The sequence below is a fragment of the Muntiacus reevesi genome, chromosome 5 (genome assembly GCF_963930625.1).
Source record: "Muntiacus reevesi chromosome 5, mMunRee1.1, whole genome shotgun sequence".
NCBI classification, from domain to species: domain Eukaryota; kingdom Metazoa; phylum Chordata; class Mammalia; order Artiodactyla; family Cervidae; genus Muntiacus; species Muntiacus reevesi.
In genome coordinates, this window is record NC_089253.1 from 106,527,664 (window position 1) to 106,538,680 (window position 11,017).

The following is an 11,017-nucleotide window of genomic DNA, read 5'->3' on the forward strand; positions in this document are numbered from 1 at the left end:
AATCACTGTGAGAGTTGGACTACAAGCAAAGTTGAGCGCTGAGGAATTGATGCTTTTGAACTGTGGTGTTGGAGAAGACTCTTGAGAGTCTCTTGGACTGCAAGGAGATCCACCAGTCCATCCTAAAGGAGATCAGTCCTGAATATTCATTGGAAGGATTGATGCTGAAGCTGAAACGCCAATACTTTGGCCCACTGATGCAAAGAACCAACTCACTGGAAAAGACCCTGATGCTGGGAAAGACTGAAGGCAGGAGGAAAAGGGGATGACAGAGGATGATAGGGTTGGATGGTATCACTGATGTGATGGACATGAGTCTGAGCAAGCTCTGGGAGTTGGTGATGGATGGGGAAGCCTGGTAAGCTGCAGTTAATGGGGTCACAAAGAGTCAGAGACACAACTGAGCAACTGAACTGAATGCCAATTCCCTCCAAAATAACCTGTAAGTTCATTGCAATTTGAAACAGAATCTTCAGACAATTTTTTTTATTATTATATGTTTCTTATGAAATGAATGAGCTGACCCTAAAATTCATAAAAAGCAGTAAAGAGTTAAGAGTCAAGCTAATTGGAGAAGGAAATGGCAACCCACTCCATTGTTCTTGCCCGGAGAATCCCAGGGACGGCGGAGCCTGGTGGGCTGCCGTCTATGGGATCACATAGAGTCGGACATGACTGAAGTGACTTAGCTGCTGCTGCTATCTTTGAGCTGATAGAACACTTCCAAGCTTCTTCTTTGTTTCAGATGGTCCTCCTGAAGGCAGGGAGTCTGATAGGTACAGCACTCTCTTTCTTAAAAATTATTTATTCATTTATTTATTTTGACTGTGCTGGGTCTTCATTGATGTGTGGGTTTTTCCTCTATCTGCATGAGGAGGGGTGGCTATTCTTTAGTTGTGGTGCTTGGGCTTCTCATTAAGGTGACTTCTTTTGTTTTGGAGCGTGGAATCCAGGGCGTGCAGAGTTCAGTAGTTTTGGCATGTGGACTCAGTCATTGTAGCCCCCAGGCTCTAGAGCGCAGGCTCAATAGTTGTGGCCCACAGGCTTAATTGCCCTGAGGCATGGGGGATCTTCCTGGACCAAGGATCGAACCCATGTTGTCTTGCCTTGGCAGGCAGATTCTTTACCACCGAGCCACCAGGGAAGCCCTGGTAAGTGCAGAATTCTTGTATCTCTATTCCAAATTGTCCATATAATGACCAATAAATGTCTAATAAATGAAGGGCCATTTCAGCTTGTTTTTCAATCTTCAGGGATATAGTGATAATAGAAACATAAAGTGCCTTGACTTCTTGTTTTGTGATAATAAAATAAAAGTATTTAAATTTCAAAAAAAAAAAAAAAAGAGTCAAGCTAATTCTGAAGGAAGAAAAAAGAATTCTGAAGGAGGGAAATCTTCACCAGATATATCAAGATATTAAAAACAACAGGGCACTGGCGTTAGAACAGACAAACATAATAACACAGAATAGAGAGCCAAGAAATATGTACATACTTAAGTAAAGGAAACTGAGTGACAAAGAGAAAGAATGGACTAGTGAATAAACAGCTATGGGATAACTGATTTTTCAAATGGGGAAAAAAAACTAGATTTCTACCTCCACAAAAATCAGTTGCAGATTAGAGACCTAAATGTAAAGTGCAAAAACTTTGAAATTTTCAGAAGAAAGTGGGGCCATTATAACCTCAAGGTTTTCTTAAGCAAGATATAAAAGACATACAAACCATGAGGGGAACAAATGTGATGACATTAAAAAAGTTATCTCCATACAAATCATCAAAATCAAGGTTAAAAGATAAATTCACTGACTAGAAAACTATCAGTAACATATATAATCATCAATGGATTAATATCTAGAATACATAAAAACTACCCCAGGTCAGTTAAGAGACAAATACTGCTATTTTGCTTTTTAAGTGGGCAAAAGAGATGAATAAGCAGTTAAATAAAAAGAGGACTCTAAATGTCTAATGAATTGGAAAGAAATGTAGGGAAGGAAAGGAAATGCAAGGAAATGCAAATATTAATGATGAGATACCATCTCACAACCACCAGATTGGAAAAAAAAAATGTAATACCAAGTGTTGGTGAGGATTTGGAGATACCCAGACCTGTATTGCAGAGAAGGCAATGGCAACCCACTCCAGTACTGTTGCCTGAAAAATCCCATGGACGGAGGAGCCTGGTAGGCTGCAGTCCATGGGGTCGCTAAGAATCGGACACGACTGAGTGACTTCACTTTCCCTTTTCACTTTCATGCATTGGAGAAGGAAATGGCAACCCACTCCAGTGTTCTTGCCTGGAGAATCCCAGGGACGGGGGAGTCTGGTGGGCTGCCGTCTATGGTGTCGCAGAGTCGGACACAACTGAAGCGAATTAGCAGCAGCAGCAGCAGACCTGTATTGACAATGAGGCCACCTGTTACACCTTGGGAGGGCAATACAGCAATACTGAGTTGACACACACATTCTACAAATCAGCAATTCTGCTTTTAGACATGTACCTTAGAGAAACTTTTCCTAAAGTGCCCAATGGTGTTTGTGGCAGCTTTGTTTAAAAAGAAGAGGAAAAACTGAGAAAATCTTAAATGTCTATAAATAAGGAACTAGTTTTAAATTGTGGCATATTCTTTAAATGTAATATAATATATAGCAATTAACTAGTTATGTATCAAAAATTCATAAATGTTCAATATTAAAGCCTTCATATAAAATTTAAGAAGCATAAAATACTACGTGTGTGTGTGTGTGTGTGTGTGTGTGTGTGCGCTTAGTCATGCCCAACTTTTTGCAACCCCATGGACTATAGCCCACCAGGTTCCACTGTCCAAAGAATTTTCCAGGCAAGAATACTGGAGTAGGTTGCCATATCCTACTTCAGGGGGTCTTCTCGATCCAGGAATCAAATCTGAGTCTCATGTGTCTCTTGTATTGGCAGGCAGATTCTTTACCACTGTGCCACCTGGGAAACCTATAAATACTATGGAGTGATTCAAAAATAATTAAACAAATGGAAAAAAAATGAACCAACTACTGATACATAAGATGGATGAATCTGAAAAAATGTGATGAGAGAAAAAAGCCACACACAAGATTATATGCCAAATGATCCAATTTATATGAAGTTCTAGAATGGCCAATGGTCTCCAGTGAGGGAAACAGAGAAGTGGTTCCAAGGGTTAGGACTACTGACTGGAAAAGGGCATGAGAAAACCTTTTGGGGTAATGAAAGTGTTCTATATTTTTACTGAGGTGGTGGTTACATTTGTCATCAAGCTTAAAATCTGTGCATCTTATTGCATGTAGGATATCCTCAATAAACTTAATTTCATGTAAACCTAACTGAATGCTTTAAAAAAAAACCATATTACTTGGAAACTAGGTTGCAGTCAATAAGCAATCTGCAAAGGAACACCAGAGATATATCTATAATCTTACAAGTGCTCAATATATGCCTTTCTTATCACAAGGCACACATCATTTCTGTAGCCCATTTCACTCAGACCCTTGGACACACACTGCTGTTCATAGCTGAACCAGTATTCCCTCAAGGCTACAAGGAAGAAATGGTATAAACACAGAAGTTCTTGATGTATCTTCAGAAGAAATTACATGGTGGGGTATCTGGGAGACCTGGAGGCAGATTCCAGAGGCAGGTTAATTTTTTGAACTGTGTCTAATCCATACCAGGAAATGTGTGCATTAGAAACCTCTGGATTGCATAGCAGAATGGAGGTAGCACCTCATTCTGATGGAAAATGGACATGTTGAAAACTTTTTGCAGCTTCAGGAAAAATCATCCATGAGCATCTCAAAAAAAAAAAAATAACAATAACAACCCATCTTTGATGGTATCTTGGAAAAAAAAAAAACAAACTGATGAAGACCTACATGCTTCATTTAGCACAGAGGATGTTTGCTTTTAGTGAATCCCTTACAAGTTCAATTGTGAAATATTGGTTTTCAGTGCCCCATTTATAGAGGTTGCAATGATTCATTTTTCCACTTAAATAAAACTTAGCCTTATCATTGGTAGGTATCTTTGCTTCCCTGTGATCCTGTAATCTGCAGCAAAACTTACTGTTTTCCTTTAACTTGTCTCCATGAGGGCTCAAATCAGGTTCAAGTAATAAGGTTTTATTGTCTATGGAGAATATAACAGGGATTCAACTTACTGAATTTTAATATCCTGAGACCTCCCTGAAGAGGGACACAGATTCACCTCACTGCTTCTTCTGTTTTGGATGCCCTGGCTTTTCCTCTTATATATTTATCTGGCTGCACTGGGTGTTAGTTGCAGCATGTGAACTCTTAGTTGTGGCATGTAGGATCTAGATCCCTGACCAGGGGTTGAACCTGGATTATTTGCTTTGGGAGTTCAGAGTCTTAGCCACTGGACCACCATGGAAGTCCCCTGGCTCTGTCTTTTAAGGTGCACCCTTTCTGCTCCATCTCAATGTACCAATGGTAATGCTTTGACAACCTGGTGGGTGTTCATTGTTTGGTACATAGAATGATCTCTGAACTGCGGTAATAAAACCAAGTTTAGCAGCCTGGAACACACAAAATTAAAAAGAGTAACAGTAACTTTAAAATTGATGCATAACATTGACATTCTAGGAATCAGTGAACTAAGATGGACTGGAATGGGTGAATTTAACTCAGATGACCATTATATCTACTACTATGGGCAGGAATCCCTTAGAAGAAATGGAGTAGCCATCATAGTCAATAGAAGAGTCCAAAATGCAGTACTTGGAAGCAATCTCATAAATGACAGAATAATTTCTGTTTGTTTCCAAGGCAAGCCATTCAATATCACGGTAATCCAAGTCTATGCCCCGACCAGTACCACTGAAAAGGTTGAAGTTGAACAGTTCTATGAAGACCTACAAGACCTCCTAGAACTAACTCCCCAAAAAGATGTTCTTTTCATTACAGGGGACTGGAATGCAAAAGTAGGAAGTCAAGAGACACCTGGAGTAACAGGCAAATTTGGCCTTGGAGTACAGAATGAAGCAGGTGCTAATAGAGTTTTGCCAAGAGAACACACTGGTCATAGCAAACACCCTCTTCCAACAACACAAGAGAGGACTCTACACATGGACATCACCAGATGGTCAACACCAAAATCAGACTGATTATATTCTTTGCAGCGAAAGATGGAGTCTTTTGCTGACTCCATACAGTCAGCAAAAACAAGACCGGGAGCTGACTGTGGCTCGGATCATGAACTCCTTACTGCCACATTCAGACTGAAATTGAAGAAAGTGGGGAAAACCACTAAACCATTCAGGTATGACCTAAATCAAATCCCTTATGACTATACAGTGGAAGTGAGAATAGATTTAAGGGACTAGATCTGATAGAGTGCCTGATGAACTATGGATGGAGGTTCGTGACATTGGACAGGAGACAGGAATCAAGATTATCCCCAAGAAAAGAAATGCAAAAAAGCAAAATGCCTGTCTGAGGAGGCCTTACAAATAGCTGTGAAAAGAAGGAAAGTGAAAAAGCAAAGGAGAAAAGGAAAGATATACCCACTTGAATGCACAGTTCCAAAGAATAGCAAGGAGAGACTAGAAAGTCTTCCTCAGCGATCAATGCAAAGACATAGAGGAAAACAATAGAATGGGCAAGACTAGAGATCTCTTCAAGAAAATTAGAGATACCAAGGGAACATTGCATGCAAAGATGGGCTCAATAAAGGACAGAAATGGTAGGGAGCTAACAGAAGCAGAAGATATTAAGAAGAGGTGGCAAGAATACATAGAAGAACTGTACAAAAAAAGATCTTCACCACCCAGATAATCACGATGGTGTGATCACTCACCTATAGGCAGACAACCTGGAATGTGAACTCAAGTGGGCCTTAGGAAGCATCACTATGAACAAAGCTAGTGGAGGTGATGGAATTCCAGTTGAGCTATTTCAAATCCTGAAAGATGATGCTGTGAAAGTGCTGCACTCAACATGCCAATAAATTTGGAAAACTCAGCAGTGGCCACAGAACTGGAAAAGGTCCGTTTTCATTCCAATCCCAAAGAAAGGCAATGCCAAAGAATGCTCAAACTACCACACAATTGCACTCATCTCACACGCTAGCAAAGTAATGCTTAAAATTCTCCAAGCCAGGCTTCAGCAATACGTGAACCATGAACTTCCAGATGTTCAAGCTGGATTTAGAAAAGGCAGAGGAACCAGAGATCAAATTGCCAACATCCACTGGATCATCAAAAAAGCAAGAGTTCCAGAAAAATATCTATTTCTGTTTTATTGACTACACCAAAGCCTTTGACTGTGTGGATCAAAATAAACTGGAAAATTCTGAAAGAGATGGGAATACCACCAGACCACCTGACCTGCCTCTTGAGAAACCTGTATGAGGGTCAGGAAGCAACAGTTAGAACTGGAACAACAGACTGGTTCTAAATAGGAAAAGGAGTACGTCAAGGCTGTATATTGTCACCCTGCTTATTTAACTTATATGCAGAGTACATCATGAGAAATGCTGGGTTGGCAGAAGCACAAGCTGGAATCAAGATTGCCGGAAGTATCAATAACCTCAGATATGCAGATGACACCACCCCTACGGCAGAAAGTGAAGAACTAAAGAGCCTCTTGATGAAAGTGAAAGAGGAGAGTGAAAAAGCTGTCTTAAAGCTCAACATTCAGAAAACTAAGATCATGGCATCCGGTCCCATCATTTCATGGCAAATAGATGGGGAAACAGTGGAAACAGTGTCAGACTATTTGTCTGGGCTCCAAAATCACTGTGGATGGTGACTGCAGCTATGAAATGAAAAGACGCTTACTCCTTTGAAGGAACGTTATGACCAACCTAGATAGCATATTAAAAAGCAGAGACATTACTTTGCTAACAAAGGTCTGTCTAGTCAAGGCTATGGTTTTTACAGTGGTCATGTATGGATGTGAGAGTTTGACTGTGAAGAAAGCTGAGCACCAAAAATTGATGCTTTTGAACTGTAGTGTTGGAGAAGACTCTTGAGAGTCCCTTGGACTGCAAGGAGATCAGTCCTGGGTGTTCACTGGAAGGACTGATGCTGAAGCTGAAACTCCAATACTTTGGCCACCTCATGTGAAGAGTTGACTCACTGGAAAATACCCTGATGCTGCGAGGGATTGGGGGCAGGAGAAGGGAACGACAGAGGATGAGATGGCTGGATGGTATCACCGACTTGATGGACATGAGTTTGAGTAAACTCTGGGAGTTTGTGATGGACAGGGAGGCCTGGTGTGCTACAGTTCATGGGATCACAAAAAGTCGAACAGACTGAGCGACTGAACTGAACAGTTTATATACAACTGTTACTGAGCAATAAAAATTTCAAAGTGTTCAACTATTTTATTGCAGTGTACATTGTTTAAATGTACATAAAAATTAAACACATGATCAGAAAAGATACATGTTTGCTTCTGTGGAGGAAAGGATAGGAAGAGGATGAGAAAGAGAATAAGTTTCAACTGTCATATGTTAAGCATTTTTTTTTAGCATTTTTTAAAATATGAGGTATATGTGGCAAAAGGTTAGTATACTTTATCTATTTTTAAAATTGAAGTACAGTTGATTTACAATGTTGTGTTAATTTCTGCCAAACAGCACTGATTTGGGTTATACATATATATATATATATATACACACACACACACACACACACACACACACATCTTCCTTTTTACATTCTTTTCCATTATGGTTTACCTCAGGATATTGAATAGAATTCCCTGTGCTACACTGTAGGACCTTGTTGTTTATCCACTCTGTATATAATACTTTGTATCTGCTAGCCCCAAACTCCCACTCCACTCTCCCTACCTTCCCTCCCCATTGGCAACCACAAGTCCCTTTTGTCTGTTGAGTCTTTCCGTTTCGTAAGTTCATTAGAATCATATTTTAGATTCTACATATCATCTTCTATCCATGGACATTTACATTGTTTCTATGTCTTGGCTACTGTGAACAGTCTTGGCACTATGAATACAGAGGTACATGTATCTTTTTGTTTTTGCCATGCCAAGAACCTTGCAGGATGTTCCTCTATAGGGATTAAATTTAGGTCCTCAATAGTGAAAGCAAAGAATCCCAACCACTGACCCACCAGGGAATTCCCTATCTTTCTGAATTATAGTTTTGTCTGGAGTGGGATTGTTAGATCATATGATAATTCTATTTTTAGTTTTTTTTGAGGAACCTCCATACTGTTTTCTATAGTGGCTACACCAACTTAATTTCCAACAACAGTGTAGGAGGGTTCCCTTTTCTACATCCTCTCTAGCATTTGTTATTTGTAGACTTTTTTTCTAAGAAGTGTTGCTTTTTCTTTTCTAATACTTTTCTTTTCAGCTGCACAGGGTCTTGGTTGCTTTGAGGGCTGGGCTTTCTACAGTTGCAGAGTGTGGGGGCTACTCTTCCTTGGGATGTATAGGCTTCTCACTGTGGTGGCTTTCTCTTGTGGAACACAGGCTCTGGGGTGTGCAGGCTTCCGTAGTTGCAGTAAGTGGGTTCGGGAGTTGTGGCTCGTGGGCTCTAGAGCACAGGCTCAGTAGTTGTGGCACATGGTCTTAAGTTACTCCTCAGCATGTGGAATCTTCCCAGACCAGGAATCAAACCCATGTCCCCTGCATTGGCAGACAGATTCTTATCTACTGCGCACCAGAGAAATTCCATTTGTACATTTTTTAATCTTGGCCATTCTGACTGGTGTAAGGTGGTACCTCATTGTATTATAGTCTTGATCTGCATTCCTCTAATAATTAGTGACGCTGAACATCTTTTTCATGTGTCTATTGGTCATCTGTATGTTTTCTTTGGAGAAACGTCTACTTAGGTCTTCTGCCCATTTTTTTCTTTTTTCTCTTTCTTTTCACAATTACAGGAGACTTAGAAAATACAGAACAAAATTAGATAGTTCCACTATTTTTTAAGTAGGTAAGTTTTTTATTTGGAGCTTCAATATAAAACTCTCAAAAATTATCAGAATGAGTACACAGAAAAGTAGAATACAGTAGACCTGAAAGCACCATGAACCAATTCAACATAATTAAGATTTATAGTGTATGATTTCAATATCTTTAGTTTATGAAATTTTTGCAACTGTTTTATGTTCCTGTATATGTTTCAGTGTCTCCTAGTTTATAAAAACTTGAATAGAATTTGTATCCTACTATTGTATGAAAATTGCCCATTTTTCAATTGGGTTGTTTTTTTGTTGTTATTGAATTTTATCAGCTGTTCGTATATTTTGGAAATTAAGACTTTGTCAGTTGCATCATTTGCAAATATTTTCTCCAAGTCTGTAGGCTGTCTTTTTGTTTACGGTTTCTTTTGCTGTGCAAAAGCTCGTAAGTTTAAATAGGTCCCACTTATTTTTGTTTTTATTTCTATTGCCTTGGGAGACAGACCTAAGAAAATATTGGTACGATTTATGTCAGATGTTTTGCCTATGTTCTCTTCTAGTAGTTTTATGGTTTCATGTCTTATGTTTAAGTCTTTAAGACATTTTGAATTTACTTTTCTGTATGGTATGAGAGTGTTTCAACTTCATAGATTTACCTGTGGCTGTCCAACTTTTCCAAATCACCTGCAGAAGAGACTGTCTTTTTCCCATTGTATATTTTTGGCCTCCTGTGTTGGAGACTGATTATAGGTGTGGGGGTTTAATTTTGGGCTCTCTATTCTGTTCTACTGACCCATGTATGTCTGTTTTTGTGCTAATATCACGCCATTTTGATTGCTGTAGCTTTGTAGTATTGCCTGAAGTCTGGGAGGGTTATGCCTTCTCCTTTGTTCTTTTTCCTTAGGATTGCTTTGGCAATTCCGGGTCTTTTATGGTTCCATATAAAGTTTAGGATTATTTTTCTATTTTGGTGAAAAATGCCATGGGTAATTTGATAAGGATCACATTACACTTGTAGACTGCTTTGGGTAGTATGGCCATTTTAACAATATTAATTCTTCCAATCCAAGAGCACAGGACATCTTTCCTATGTTAATGTATTTTAGATCTGGGTGCATAGGTGAACACTATTTTCAGCACTTTTCTAAATGATTGATGTTAACAAATTTTTTAAATGAGTAATAAAATGTAATGTATTAGCTTCTGTGAGGAAAAGTTAAGAATCAAAATGAAAAACCTATAAGGGTTAACTCTGAGCCCACACACAATGAACTTATGTTACAAAGGCACACTTCAACAACAGTTGCCTATGCATTTTGTCACAATCAGCTGAGAGGAGACAGGACAAAGGAAACCTACTCTCAAGAATAAATTGGGGCTGGGAGAGCAGTAGGACCTTACCTAACCTCTATTCCATCCTAGAAACTTCAGTCTTATGATGTATGGACTTAATATTCCTTCTATTTTACAGATGAGGAAATTGAGACAGAGAAAGGTTAAGAATCTTACCCAAGAACACACAACTAGTAGAGGCAGAGTTAGGATTTGAACTCAGGTGATTTGAACTCAGGTATCCTGACTGTGGGACCCTAGCTGTTAACTAAAGCAACTGTTGATACTAAAACAACAAAACAACAACAATAAAACCACATAGTAAACATACTACAAGGCACTCCAAATCTAGGTTTGAATTGTGACTCTAGCACATATGACCTGGGTAAATTTACACACATTCAACTTTTCTCGAATTGCTTTTTTCAGCATTGTGTTAAAGTCTCAGGTGATAATAAATCATACAATAAATTAGTTATATCTACCACAATTATGATTATAAATGGGCCTAAAAAAAGGTGACAAGGATCTGCCTTAGGTCATTCATCCTTCTAAGCCTCTTAATCTTCATCTCAGACCATGTGATTCACACGACTACAGGCTTGACCTCAGTTACAAGACAAATCTTGTCCTTCATCAGAAAAGATTTAAGAAATTTTCGATAATTTAGCATCAAGTTCTAACAGTTGGCCTTAATCCTCATTCTAAAACTGAGACTCCTATCTTATCCCTAGTTCTAACTTTTGCCTCACTCTCTTATACCTCTC

General features: G+C 39.1%; 1 protein-coding gene across 4 annotated transcripts in view; it reads right to left on the minus strand.

Annotated features, from left to right (window-relative positions):
* The window catches only part of LOC136168538 (torsin-1A-interacting protein 2-like), a 48,974-nt gene that overhangs the window by 14,323 nt on the left and 23,634 nt on the right, over positions 1 to 11,017 (minus strand). The window contains exon 2 of one of the 4 annotated variants that reach the window (XM_065936147.1): positions 2,301 to 2,398. The exons of the other annotated variants lie outside the window; for them this stretch is intronic. The gene's annotated coding sequence lies outside the window, so the exon portion shown is untranslated. The remainder of the gene's footprint in view (positions 1 to 2,300; positions 2,399 to 11,017) is intronic. 4 annotated transcript variants of the gene reach the window in all.